Below are 15,463 nucleotides of genomic sequence, written 5' to 3' on the forward strand. Positions count from 1 at the left end.
CATTGGGCCTAAAAGAAGAGGAATACACCCCAGATCCGATCACAATCTACGGTTTTGATAACCACGGGCAGACAGCCAAGGGGAAAATATTTCTTGAAATCTTCATCAACTATTCGGTGCATACTGTACTCTTCCATGTGGTCAATGTACCACCAACGTACAATCTGTTGCTGGGGCGCACATGGATCCACAATGCCAATGCGGTCCCATCAACCCTGCACCAGTGCATCAAGTGGTTGAAGGGGGGCATGATCACTACGATCCTAGGAGAGGATCCGGAAGAACGACTCCCGCAGCCGATGATTCCCCGTCCTACTTTCACTGCCGACATCCCAAGCATTAGGGAAGTCGACGAGATCAATCTGAGCGAAAGTTTGGATATGCTGAAATTGAAAGAGATCCAGCCAACAGAAAATATCGCCGCAGTTGTTCAGTGGCAGGGACCTCGCTTCTTCAAGTTAGGAGGGCGCCTTGATTGTACTTCATTTAAAAATCACCCGCTTTTTCCTCGGTTCTCAAAATCAAGGAAAGGATTTGATCTCCTAATGAAGCACGGGTATCAGCCTTTCAGTGGTTTGGGCAAAGATGAAGACGGCATTCTGGAGCCGATCATCCCTGTTCAGCATGCCACCGGCACAGGCTTGGGTTTCACAGGTCAGTCATCAGGCAGAAAGACCATCTTCGTCAAGGGAGCCCAGTAAAGAAGGCAATGCCAGTGTTTTTTGTTCTCTTTCCTTTCTGTAATCTTGTAAGGGCAAGATCCGCCCCAGTTTCTTTCTCTCCTTCAAACGATCACTTGTAAATGTCAAAGTTTACTCAATCAATGAAAAGTTTGTTTGCTCTGTTCATCTTGGTGTACACAAATTCTCTGCTTATATCCTTATCTATATTGTCATTCTTCATTTCCGTACAAAAGGCTATTTTTCAAACATTTTACCTTTTCTCAAAAGGCCTCTTTTTCACTTACAGGATTGCCAGCATCATGGCTCCTAAATCATTCAAAAAGCTCGTTATCAATACCAACTTTTTTCAAAATAAACCAGCCAAAGCGTGCAAAGCGAAGGCAGGGGCAGAAGTCAGCAAAATGACAGAGCAGACTGAAGAGTTGGCGGAATTCGACTCGACAATTCAAGATTTGCCAGAGTTTGCCAGCATTCAGAAGCAGGATGAACCATCACCGTTAGTTCAAGATCCAACAGAGGATGTCAATATTGGTTCAGAAGATGATCCAAGAATCCTCAAAATTGGTTCCAGTCTAAGTTTAGATGAGAAGGAAAGACTCATCTACTTCCTCAAACAGCATCAAGAAGTCTTCGCTTGGACTTATGAAGATATGCCAGGTTTAGACTCCAAGTTGGTCGAGCATCGCCTTATGTTGAAGCCGGATTGCAAACCAATCAAGCAGAAACTAAGAAAAATGGATCCTCGAGTGGCACCACAAGTTAAAGAAGGACTTGAGGAGTTATTAAAAGCTGGGTTCATTCGGACCATCGAATACCCAGATTGGTTGGCAAACATTGTGGCAGTCCCCAAAAAGAATGGCAAAGTTCGAATCTGCATTGACTTCAGAGATCTGAACAAAGCAAGCCCGAAAGATGATTATCCACTCCCCAACATCGATCTTCTGATCGATAGCACGGCAGGCCATGCCATGTTCTCCTTCATGGATGGATACTCGGGCTACAATCAAATCAAATTGGCCGCTCGTGACCAATCCAAAACTTCTTTCACCACACCTTGGGGTACTTTTTGCTATACAGTCATGCCGTTTGGACTCAAGAATGCCGGGGCAACCTATCAGAGGGCTATGGCAGTGATCTTTCATGATCAGATACACAAGAACATGGACGCCTATGTGGATGACATCCTGGTCAAATCTAAAGAAGGAGAGGATCATCTCGATGCTCTCGGCCAAGTCTTTGAAAAACTTATCCTCTACAAATTACGACTCAATCCGCAGAAATGTGTCTTCGGGGTAGAGTCAGGCAAGCTGCTTGGCTACATGATCAGCAAGAAAGGCATAGAGGTGGATCCTGCCAAGGCGAAGGCGATCATTGATATGCCGCCTCCCACCAATCTCAAAGAATTAAGGAGCCTTCAGGGGCGCATTCAGTCTATTCGACGTTTCATCTCAAACTTGGACATGAGATGCGAGCCCTTCAATCACTTGCTAAGAAAAGAAGTGAAATTTGAATGGGGACCAGAATGTCAGCTCTCATTTGAGCGCATCAAACAGTATCTCCTAAATCCACCTGTTCTGAAGCCACCAGAACTTGGAAAGCCGCTGCTCCTGTATATTTCTGTCAACCATAATGCTTGTGGCGGATTTCTTGCACAGTATGAGGAAGGCAGCCGGATAGAGCATGCCATCTACTACATCAGCAAGACCTTCATCGATTACGAGAAGAGATATTCTCAGATGGAAAAGACATGTCTAGCCTTAGTGTGGATGTGTCAGAAGCTGAGACATTATCTAATGGCATCAGAAATCAAGATCCTGTCGAGACTCAACCCTCTCAAATACATCCTTGAGCAGCCTTTCCTTACAGAACGAATTGCGAAATGGCAAGTCCTCCTGATGCAGTATGATTTGGAGTACGTTTCTCAGAAATCGGTCAAGGGTTAGTCCATCGCAGATCAGTTAGCAGATTTCCCGTTGACAGAAGAGATCAAAGCAGAAGATGATTTTCCTGACGATCGCATCTGCAGTGTTCAGGAATCTCCACTCTGGACTCTATTCTTTGATGGAGCCAGAAATATATCTGGTATAGGAATTGGGATATTGTTGATCACTCCTGAAAAAGAGATGCTCCCTTATTCCCTCAAGCTCAATTTCCAATGTACTCACAACATGGCTGAGTATGAAGCTCTAATACAAGGCCTCAAAATTTTGCAAAGCTTTGATGTCAAGAGAGTACACGCCTTTGGTGACTCATTACTTGTTATCAGCCAAGTTAATGCTGAATGGCAAGTCAAGGATTCAAAGTTAATCCCTTATCAGAAGATTACCTTAGCTCTCATAGGCAACTTTGAAGAATTTCAGCTCAATCATGTCAAGAGGGAATACAATCACATAGCCGATGGTTTAGCCTGCTTAGGCTCTATTTTGTCTTTTAAAGACAGTGAATCCTGTCGTTCCTTCGAGATCGGCAGACTTGGTCAACCTGCCTACATTCCAATTGAGCAAGTAAATCAGGCCGCTCAGAAGGAAAAGCCTTGGTATCAAGACATCAAAATCTTTATTGAAACCGGTAAGTTTCCAGCAGAAATGCCAAGAAAGAAGCAACACGCGATTCAACGCATGTCAGTCCGCTATTTTATCCTTGCCAATACTCTATACCGTCGTGGGTTCAGTTCTGAGTATGCTAGATGCTTAGACAAAGACGAAGCCATGGAAGTTATCCAAGAGGCACACGAAGGAATTTGTGGTGGCCACGTCGGCTACCAAACACTCGTCAAGCAGATTATCCGCGCAGGATATTACTGGAAAACCATGCAGCAAGATTGCCATCAATTTGTAAGGAAATGCGTCAAGTGTCAGATGCACGCACCTTCCATTCATGCGCCAGCCACATACTTGCAGTCTGTGGTTTCTCCTTGGCCCTTTTTGATGTGGGCCTTCGACATAATAGGTCCAATCACTCCTTCAGCTTCTAATGGCCACAAATACTTCCTCGCAGCTACAGAATACTTCACCAAATGGGTCGAAGTTGTAACTCTGCGAACAGTAGAAGGCCGGCATGTGGTTTCATTTATTCATAAAAATCTTCTTTGTCGTTTCGGCGTCCCACACGATATTGTGTCAGATAATGGCAGCCATTTCAAGAATGAGAAGATGAAAACCTTCTGCTCAAAGTTCGGGATTCATCACCACTTCTCAGCTCCTTACTATCCCCAAGGAAATGGCCAGGCTGAGGCCACCAACAAGATTTTGATCTGCATTCTGGAAAGAACGGTGGAAACGGGCCGTGATTGGCACGAGAAGATGCACGATGCACTCTGGGCATACCGAATCACCATTCGGACCCCAACCAATGCTATGCCTTCAGAGCTTGTTTATGGGACGGAGGTGGTGTTACCCCTCCACGTTCAGAAGCCCGCACTCAGGTTTGCGTCGCTCATTAAACTTCCGCTTGATCAGTATCAGCAGCGGAGATTGGTACAGCTTGATCTACTAGACGAGAAAAGACTCAAGGCAGCAGAGCACGCTCAGGCCTATCGTCAGAGGATAGCTAGGCACTACGCCAAATCAGTTATTGAAAGAAGATTTCGAGTTAATGATCTCGTGCTCAGATCGACAGCTCATCTCAAGCATCGGCCGAAGGGCAAGTGGTCACCCAATTGGGAAGGCCCTTATGTGGTTAAGGAAGCATTGCCCCGTAATTCCTATCATCTGATCAACGCAGATGGAGCGGAACTGCCAGATCCTATTAATGCCTTACATTTGAAGAGATTTTATACCTAAATTCCTAGCCTTTTGTACTCTTCAAAAGTCTCTCTCAATAAAGCGATGATTTTCTATTAAAATTCTCATATCTTCTCCCTGATACTGGGGCATTTTTATTTTTGATCTATACATGTCTTCCTTCGTCGTATGCAGGCAGGATTAGACGAACTCTTTTCTGGAAAACTTGTCAATTTTTCAGTTGATCTATTTTTATTTTGCATCTATTTCATTTTCCGATTTAATTGAATTTTCATCGATTTTGTCATCTATTTTTATCACTTTGTCAAGTTTTATCAAGTTTTTATCAAACTTTTTTTTTTAATTTTATCGATCTCCCTTTCAGGTTAAAGGATAAAACCTGAACTGCTTCCCATAAACTCTTCAATTCATGTCAATCTTTTATTCATTCTCTCCAGGATAAGGGGAAATCCTGAAGTAATCAAAGTTCAGACCATCTTGGGTCAAGAGTCTTGAATAAATCTTTTTAGTCATCAGAATCTATTCATGCTTATTGTCAATCCCTTCAATCCGACTCTTGGGTAGGGATTATCTCCTTCTCATCTGGGATCCGACTCAGAGTTTCCTGTCGAAATATTCTCATTTTTTGAAGCTTCAAGTTCCGACTTGAACTTCTTTTCGAATCCAACGCTCGTGTTGGACAATTCATTTGTTTTGAGAATTCGAGTTTTCGAACCCGATTCTCACCTTCTCTTATATTTAAAAAACCGGGTTCCGACTCAGATTTTCCTTTTGTATATTCTCATTTTTTGAAGTTTCAAGTTCCGACTTGAACTTCCTTTTGAATCCAACGCTCGTGTTGGACAATTCATTTATTTTGAGAATTCGAGTTTTCGAACCCGATTCTCACCTTCTTTCGTGTATTTAAAAACCGGGTTCCGACTCGGATTTTCCTTCTTGTATATTCTCATTTTTAAAGTTTCAAGTTCCGACTTGAACTTCCTTTTGAATCCAACGCTCGTGTTGGACAATTCTTTGTTTTGAGAATTCGAGTTTTCAAACTCGATTCTCACTTTCTTTCTTGTATTAAAAACCGGGTTCCGACTCGGATTTTCCTTCTTTTATATATATTCTCATTTCTGAAGTCTCAAGTTCCGACTTGAACTTCCTTTTGGATCCGATGCTCGTGTTGGACAAATTGTTGTGTTGAGAATGCGAGTTTCCGAATTCAATTCTCATTCATTCTCTTATATTTAAAAAACCGGGTTCCGACTCGGATTTCCCTTTTTATGTATTCTTATTTTTGAAGTCTCAAGTTCCGACCTGAACTTCCTTTTGAATCCAATGCTCGTGTTGGACAATTCACTGCTTTGGGAATGCGAGTTTTCAAACTCAATTCTCATTCATTTTCTCATATTTAAAAACCGGGTTCCGACTCGGATTTTCCTTTTTTTTGTATATTCTCATCTTTTTGAAGTTTCAAGTTCCGACTTGAACTTCCTTTGAATCCAATGCTCGTATTGGACAAGTTATTGTGAATTCGAGTTTTCACTCATCACTCATCATTTCCCCTTCAGGATAAGGGATAATCCTGAAACACCCGCAATCATTCTCGCTTAATTCTCAAGTATCTTTGAATGTCGGTCTCATTTTCAAATTCTCCTATTTGAACCATCCAGTGCTTGTGCTGATGTGCATTTCGAAAACCCGATGCTCGTACTGGTGTGCATTTCAAAAACCCAGTACTCGTTCTGGTGCGCATTTCAAAAACCCAGTATTCGTGCTGGTGTACGTTTTGAAAAACCCAGTGCTCGTACTGATGTGTATTTTTTAAAAAAAAACCAGCGCTCGTACTGGGGCTTTCTCTTTGAAATTCAGTGCTCGTGCTGGTACATCTAGCGCTTGCGCTAGTGTTTGGCTGACTAATCAGTTAGCCCTCCAGGTTCAGTCTTTGTGCTAACCAAGCATCATCATTTTAAACTATAAATTCTCAATTTCGACCTTCAGGTCATCATTTTATCAAAAATCAATCATTTTCTCTTGCGAAGGACCCTCTTTGGGGAGAGTTCGAGGGAGCTCGTTCCTTTCGCATACAACCATCTTTCGTTCGCAAGAACCCTTTTCCAGGGAGAGTTTAAAGGGACTCATTTTTTTTCGCGAACAGTTTGCAAAACAACAACCAACTTTACACAAGGGAACCCTTTTTCCAGGGAGAGCTTCGACGGAAGCTCGTTTCTTTTGTGGCCCCTGTCTTATCATCTTTGGCCAACCCCTTCACAGAGGACCCTCTTCTAGGGAGAGTGTGATGGACTCGTTCCTCTGTGATACTTTCTCAACTTTGTTTTTCGGCCACCTTTCCATAAGAGAAGCCTAGAGATAGGGAGTTTTGACGAAAACTTAATTTCTCTCCGAAAGTTCCGTTTTGCAAACACCTCCTCTTTCAGGGAAGAGAGGAGTATTTCCAACTTCCCATTCAGGTAAGGGCTTAAGCCTGAGTCTCTCTTTTTGGGGAAAAAGAGAGGAGAATTTTGTCATGGATGTGTCGACTCGATATCAAGCGACTTTCGTCAAGGATTTTCCAGAATACGTTGCCAATTTGCTATCAAAAGTCATTGTTGATCTCAAAATTTTCATCGCACAAAGAATTATCTCAAACTACCTTCAGTATCATTTTCAAAAAAAGCAAGACTCTTGCGAAGTAAGAGCTAAATTCAAGCTTATTCTGTTGGTCAACCGAGAGGATGAAGAAAAATCTTCGATATGATTGACAAAGGAAAATTCAATGATGTTGAAAAGCCATAAGTGAACTGGTATTGATCATAGCTGTGGCGCATTCTTAAAGATTTATTCTTTTTGGCGGTAAGACAGTGGAAATATCCTGGGCAGTAAAAAGAACCTACCCAATCCATATATCCTCAGTCATCTAAGCTGTAATCAAATATCTGCAAAAGGGATCTCTCAATTGTCGTCAAGATGAAGGCGAATTAAGCGAATAGACCCCCGGGGCCAAAGAAGATTTGAAATATCTCCAAGATGACGGAGTTTATGACAGATCCTTCCAGGGAAAGTTCGGATCACCGTCGAGATGAAGGCGGATGCGATGAACCTACCGACAAACCCTAAAAGATATTTGATTTCTGCTATCATTTAGAGATTTCAACCCAAGAACCAATGTCATAGTTCCCGAGAAAGAAAAAGAAGGATCAGATCATCTCCAAGATGAAGGAGTTTGTGACGTACCCTTCCTCGAAAAAGAGAGAAAAGTCAGGAGCATCTCCAAAATGAAGGAGGATGTAAAAGAACCCAGAAAAGATCCATGGTTCAAACGAGTGCAAACAGATCATCATGGGAAATGCCCAGGATATCAAACTGCCCGAAACTGCCAAGAATCATCTTTTTCTATGTGAAATTCTTTATCAATGTCTTTTCACTTAATCGCTTTTATGAAGCTAAGAATGTTTCCTCTTCTTTTCATATTAGGGAAATTGATATCTTCCTTGAGGAAACTCAACAACAACAAATTTGAATTTTAGATCTCAAATTCTATAGAGTTAGCCCAATTGAAGCTAATACTCTAGGTAGAAAGAGGTGATATCTTCACACATGAGCACAATTCAATCATTCTGAATCAACTACAATTTTTGGCATCTTATTGGCAATATTTTCTAATTATCCCAACATGAAGTGTGAACTTGAGATCGTTTTGACGTATCCTGACGTCATCCCTCCTTAGGATTGAAAGGTCCTTTCCTTCCGTCTGATCTGAGCACTCTCGGATTCGCACACTTCCCTGTGCTCCCCACTATCCCGCCATAGACAGTTCCCGCTCAGGATAAGGGTTAAACCTGAACTTTTTGCAAAAGATCTGTTATTGTCAAAAGCTATTTTCAGTCTCAGCAATGAGGCGCCCAAGAACAACCCCTTTTCAAGCTTTAGGGACCCCCATTTTCATCCTTTTGCAAAAACCCCTCTTGGACTTGTTATGCAAAGTCTAGAGGCCCATCACAGTTTTCCTCGCTCCTCGAGGATTCTGTATCCATTCATGCTAAGGATTAAACCTGTTACCTCGCTCTTCGAGGCACAAACCAAAACCTTCTGCGAGAGGTCGTCTGTTTTTTGAAAGCTAATTTTAGTCTCAGCAATGAGGCGCCCAAGATCATCCCCTTTCCAAGCTTTAGGGAATCCCTTGTTTTTTTTTCTTTCTTTCTTTTTTCTTTTTTTTTCTTCTCGCAAAACCCCCTCTGGATTTGTTCGTCCAAATCCCGAGGACCCCATCATGGTTTCTCCATCCGAAGATTCCGCTTCATCTCCCACTCAGGTCAAGGGTTAAACCTGAATCTCACTTCAGCGATGCATCTGTTGTCCCATCACGGTTTCTTCACTCGAAGATTCCGTATGGTCGTCCCTCTCAGGATAAGGGCAAAGCCTGAACCTCGCTCCGCGAGGTACCTTCCTTTCAGGTTTGGGTTAAACCTGAGCTTCATTTAGACAAGGCAATCCTCCTATCCCATCCTTATTTTCCCCGTAAAGGAATCCGTGCTCTTTGTACATCCATCCAGAAAAGGATCGTCCTTGAAGTTTCATCTCATGAGGCATTTTCCTCAAAAATGTCCCATCGAGGTCTGCCTATATTCCTTCCTCATCCAATTTATCTTGATCTATCTTCGTCCCATCCAGGTTAAGGGCTAAACCTGAGTCATTCCAAAAGGTAGATCTCGTCTCACCCATGGGACCTGATCAAAATTCTTACCTTTCACCATTTTGAGATCTTTGCCCAAAGTCCCATCACGATTTCCTGGTTCCTATCATTCAGTCGTATCATTGTCGAGGATTTCGTCCCCCCAGGACCGTTCAGGATAAGGTCTTAAGCCTGAAAAGTCATGTTTTAAAAATAAATTCTTCCACACTCAGTTCAGGTCGGCTGACTGAGGCATTTTTCAAAATTTGGAGTGTTTCTTTGCCACTAAGCTCGGCTTTCAACCGGCTTAGTAGCAAAGAGGGGCATCTGTGAACACCCCAAAATTTTCAAAATGTTGTAAATATCCCTTTTTTTTTCCATCTTTGGGTAATTGAGTCGGTTTAAATCTAAATTCCATTTTCGTTTCTCAAATTTTGTTGAAATTAAACTCATTTTACATACCTGACTCAATTTCGGATCCGGATCTACATCAAAATCCAAATCTGAGCTTCATTATCCGATTTTAAATCAAACTCTCAAAATTATCAAAAATGACTTTTGAAAAGCTCAGACAGTTCGTCCGGTATCCGTTTGGATCCATTGTGTTGTATTTCTCAATTCAAGTGTTAAAACCCGAACATTTTCTTAAAACATGGGTCCAAAACCCATTCTTCTGAAGAAATTTCCCCAAAATGGTCTGAAATTCTCAGAAAAATACTTTTGTAAATATTTCTCAGAAAAATACAAAAAAATAGCGTCTAATCTTTGTTTTCTCGTAAAATCTTAGATTTTCATTTAAAAAATACAAAAAAATAAAAATATTGAGAAAAGAACGAAAAATTTCAGAAATAAATGAAGGAAATTGCGAAAAAAATGGTTTTTGAAAACCCATTTTAGAAAAAAAAAACTTTTTTAAAGAAGCCCTTTTGTGGAAAAAAGCTCATTTTCGATGTTAAGATTCGAGTTAGGGTTTTGAAAACCCTAACTCTCGCCCTTCCTCTCATCGCCCAGCCGCCTTGCTCGATGGCTTTCGCTCTTCCAAACCATTCCATCTTCCGCCAATCGTCGGATCAGCCTCCCTCTTCTTCAGCCACCCTCGATCGCCATGGCCTGGGGCCTCCTCCGTTCATCTTCAACGGCCTCGCAGGCCTCCTTCCCCACCAAGCCACCCCCATGTGCGTTCCTCTATCTCTACCCTCCGATCTCCTTCTGTTTGGAGGGACGAGCAACCATCTGCCCTCCATCGCCAACGATTTTCCCCTTTACAATCTTTACCTTCCGATGGATGGCTCCAGACCATCCGCCCTCCATCTGCAACGGAAAACCCTCACTCGAAGTTTCTTCCGCGCCTATAAAAGAAGGCACTAGAAGAAGGGGAGGGGATCGATCGTCATCAGGGTTTATCCACCTCCATCCGGAAGAATAATTTTCCCCTTTTCTCCTTTCTCTATCTCCCCATCACCGTTCTCTGAGTTTTCTTTTTTATCAACCAAAGGAAGTCTGCACCAAGACTACGGTAGAACCCTTTTTCTCTTAGTCACTCCTCTTACTTGATCGGAGGAAAGGAATCCTGCCCCGAGGCAGTACAAGGAAGGAACCCTTCTCTCACCGTCCCTCGTATCCACGGTAAGGGCCATTTTATTTATTTCTCTCTACTGTTTTTCTTTCATCAGAGCACTCGCATAGCGTTGATCTACTGTTTTTCTTTCATCCGAGCACTCACATAGTGTTGATCTTGCCTACGGCAAGCGTCGACCTATGTATACTGTGCAAAATTAACAGGAATGGTCGTATCCTAACATCTTGATATCCGGCTTGCGTTGTCATTCCCCGTTTATTTTGGTCTTAACTCACTTCGAATTTAGGGTTTCGTTTTTTTTTTTTTTCCTTTCTTCTTTCATTTTCATTTAGTTTAACTCCTGCTTTATTATCATATTTTGATCCATGTTTTAGCTTTTTGCTTTGATTCATATTTATAGTTCTGTCTGATTCTAGTTTCAATTCACGCTCCACTTCCCATTTAAGAGTTGCCCCATCCCCTGTTAACATCTTGGTTCGATTCACAGTTTCTTTTTCTGTTGTGTTTCTCTTATTTTGATTTATCCTGGGCATCGATTTTGTTCTGATTTGCATGAATATGGGTCTCTACTCTGATGATATCGAAGTGTATTGACTCAGTTTTTCTTTTTTTTTTAATCATTTAATGGCATATCAATCAAGTTGCAGCAATTAAATGATCACGGCTTACTGGCATTTAACTGATATCCGGCGAGGACCCTTGCTAAACTCTTGCAGATCTTCGTTGAATTCGGTGTGGCCTACATTCTGAGATTTGTCATATTAACCAACTTCATTACGATTGTGTGAGAGCCATAATTCTCGAGAACTTTTTTTTTTTACTTATTGGATTGTCTTGCATTCCCATTCAGACCATTGGCTCTGGCTAATCTGCTCCATGTATTGGTTGTAATATTATGATAAGCATATTCATTAGATTGTCTTGTTCAAATGGACGATTGCGTTCAGTCATTAGAGTCTGTCAACAATCTGAACCTAAATCTGTGGTCTCAATCAGCAGTGTAAACTCGAATGACACGGTAGTGTCTGCGGCGTGATCTATCTACAGATGAGTTCACTCGGGTATATCCTCTTTGGGATGCCTAGCAGAGTCTTCTAAATGTAAGACCCGATTGCTCAGTAGAATTCATCCCCGATCAAGTTAGTCACTGCGTCTAATTCGATGTCAGACCATCATCTGCATTTTTTTTATCTCTGTCGTGTTCCACGCATACAGGCATTAGATCTGTTAGCCATAACAGTTTCTTTCATTTTTTTATTGTTTGGCTTTTGCTAGTACCATTTTTTTTTATAACTTCCCATTTCATCAACACCAAATGTGTGAATTTTGTTCATAGGTCTTCGGTTCAGCCTTTACTTGCATTACGCTTTATCACAATATTTAATTTCAGGTCCTTCCAGCAATATAGGTATATTCATAAATCATGTTTATATGTCATCCCCATTTTGTTCATTCAAACGTTTTTTTGAATTCGGTATCATAGTTACACCAATTATATCAGCTCAATGTTCCTCTAAACATGCCTCTTTCGAGAATGTCTCTTCTAATGCTGAACATCCATGTATTTTAAGATTGTTTTTCATAAATGCATCTTAGCTAAAAGAGCTATTCCAAGGGTAGATTCATCTATACTGGAACTTAAGGCTCTCATTCCTCTATCTGAAAGCATCATCAGAAGATGAACTGCCAGAAGGGCATCTTAAACCAATGGAGCCCAAATTGAGTGGTATATTTGTCTCTTGGTTCGCTTAAGGTAAGTACCAGAAAATTCCAACAGAATAGGCTAAGTCTAAAAATCATGGTGACAGCGCTGATAATGAGATATTGGCTCCTTCTAAAAAAAAAAACGAGCAAAGAGGACAAATGTCAATTAACCTCATGGCTGGTACACTTGTCTGCGTAAACCTTCTCTTATCACATTTTATTTTATTTTTTTTTTACTCCTTTCCCTCTCACTCATTGTCATACTTTAATGCAGATATTCTCTGCTAGCTTCTGCAATCTCGTCAGGTATGTTTGCGCTCTTATCATTAACATTTTTTTTTTATTATTATTATTATCATGTGCTTAATCTACCATGTCTGTAGCATTATATTGGTTAAACAAGATCACTGTTGTAAAATTCAGGAAGGAGATTGGTGTTAGAGATAACATATTTCACTCGGTTTTTTTTCCTTTAGTTCAAGAATGGTGTTTATACACATGTAGGCTAGCTGGGATCACCAAACCCTTGTAGACCATATCAGAACTATCTTTTCCTTCTCCTTTATATCAAATGTTCTCAATTTGCCTTTCTCACTGACCATCTTGCTTTCACAAGAGATTATTTGGTAGAAATCATTTGTCCAACGTGATCCCTTCCACAATAGGGCTCACGTAAACATTTGTAGTCCTGTGAGTATCCATAATATCCCTTCCCGTTGGTTACTTATACGTTAATAAAAGCATCGTTGCACTGAACTTCATCTCATGATATGCGGTAGTCCCGGCCCACAGCACCACTATGGCCTTTTTACTGTTATAGTAGTTCAGCAAAAACTACTATAACTGTCTTTTTCTTCACAGTGGTTCACACAGAACCACTGTGGTCTTTTACTGTTATAGTAGTTCAGCAAAAACTACTATAACTGTCTTTTTCTTCACAGTGGTTCACACAGAACCACTGTGGCCTTTTACTGTTATAGTAGTTCAGCAAAAACTACTATAACTGTCTTTTTCTTCACAGTGGTTCACACAGAACCACTGTGGCCTTTTACTGTTATAGTAGTTCAGCAAAAACTACTATAACTGTCTTTTTCCTCACAGTGGTTCACACAGAACCACTGTGGCCTTTTACTGTTATAGTAGTTCAGCAAAAACTACTATAACTGTCCTCCTTTTTACAGTGGTTCACACAGAACCACTATGGTCTTCCATTGTTATAGTAATTCATCAAAAACTACTATAGTTGTAATCAACATTTCTTCTTCTAATCTCACAAGGGGCAACTCGGGTCTCCCATCATGAGTTGCTATGGCTTTTGCGTTTCACGATGGTTCACCTCGGACCATCCGGACCCTTGCCTTCACTCATTGCATGTAGACGTTCATTTGACTACAACATTGTCTGAATATATATATTTATATACATATATATGTATGCGTCTATATATGTGTATTTTCTAACCAATGTAGGGTAGGCCATGTACCTTTCCATTCAGCATAAACATAGCACCTTGCGTTAGGATTCATACAAATTACATACAACTTCGCTATCAACAAAGCATTTTCTCCTACATTGTGCTAACTCATTCCTTTGCAGGGAAGTCATGGGAGACTTGTGTCACCTTCTTAGATTAGGGATGTTATTTCCCCAAGATTCAAGGATTGTAACAAATTAGACCATAATGAGAATTTTACATTTCCAACCTTAGATTAGAATGAATGAGCATTGTAAAATACCATGAATTACTTGTTTTCATGCTTTTTGTCTTTATTTCTCAAAATCTCACATTGGTGAAACACGAATGACACGTGCACCCCTTCGTAAGAGGTAAATCAATCCTAAGTTGATGATCCACATCAATGGCCATAGTCAGGGTGTGGACAAAACTTAGGATTTTTATCTTTTACGAAGTAACACTGAATCCACACTGGATCCATTTTCAAAATTCATCATATTTCTTTAAATATTTTCTCCTTTTATCAGAATTTAACTTAAAATTAATTCAAAATATATACCAATGGCCATAGTCAGGGTATATTGAGAGTTAATTTCATTTTAAATCCTATAAAAGCACCAAATGTGTTTCATTCTCCACCTGAATTTAAACATAGATTATTATATAATACATTCAATGACCATAGTCAAGGATGTATTATATCTTCAATCTTCTTTTAATTCATTTAAAGAATGGAATAGCTTTTCAAAATCTAAATTCAAAAATTTAAACTCATTCATCATTTAGGATAGAACTGCATCATATTTTCAAAATTACTTTTTCAAAACTCCAAGTGATGTAAATATCTTCTTCAGTCAATCTTCAATCCTATTCATCTTTTTCAATTCTATTTTCCATCTCAAAGTCCAATTTAACTTCGAGATTTCAATTTCATTTCATATTCAAAATTTCCAATTCAAAATCAAAGTTCAATTTTACTTTGAAAATTTCAAATTCATTTTCAAAAGCTCCAATCAAACTCAAAAGTTCAAATTTAACTTTGAGATTCTTGATTCATTTCAAGCTTCAAATCCAAGGTCTAAATTGACTTTGGGATTCATCTGTATATTCAAAATTCAATTTCTAAAAATTCCTTTTCCCAAATTCAAATCAGACTTAGAAATTCTTGATTCCTCTTCTGAATTTAACTCCAAATCCATTTTAAGATCCAAAATTCAACACTCATATTGGATCTCAGACTCCAGATTCAATTTACTTATAGGATCCAGAATCAATTTCACTTTGGATCTTAGACTTCAGGTCCAAGTTTCCATTCTAGGATCCAGAATATAATTCTACATTGGATCTCAGACTTCAGATCCAAATCCATCTTAGGATCCAGAATCCAATTCCACTTTGGATCTTAGACTTCAGATCCAAAATCCATCTTAGGATCCAGAATCCAGTTTCACTTTTGGATCTCAGACTTCAGATCCAGTTCTATTTTTAGGATCCAGAATTCAATCATATGTTGGATCTTAGACTTCTGATCCAAATCCATCTTAGGATCCAGAACCCAATTTTATCTCGGATCTCAGATCTCAGATCTTAAATCCATCTTTAGATCCAATTTCATTCCCAATTCTAATCCAAATTCCATTT

The sequence above is a fragment of the Nuphar pumila genome, chromosome 2 (genome assembly GCF_984573655.1).
Source record: "Nuphar pumila chromosome 2, dmNupPumi1.hap1.1, whole genome shotgun sequence".
In the NCBI taxonomy this organism is placed as follows: domain Eukaryota; kingdom Viridiplantae; phylum Streptophyta; class Magnoliopsida; order Nymphaeales; family Nymphaeaceae; genus Nuphar; species Nuphar pumila.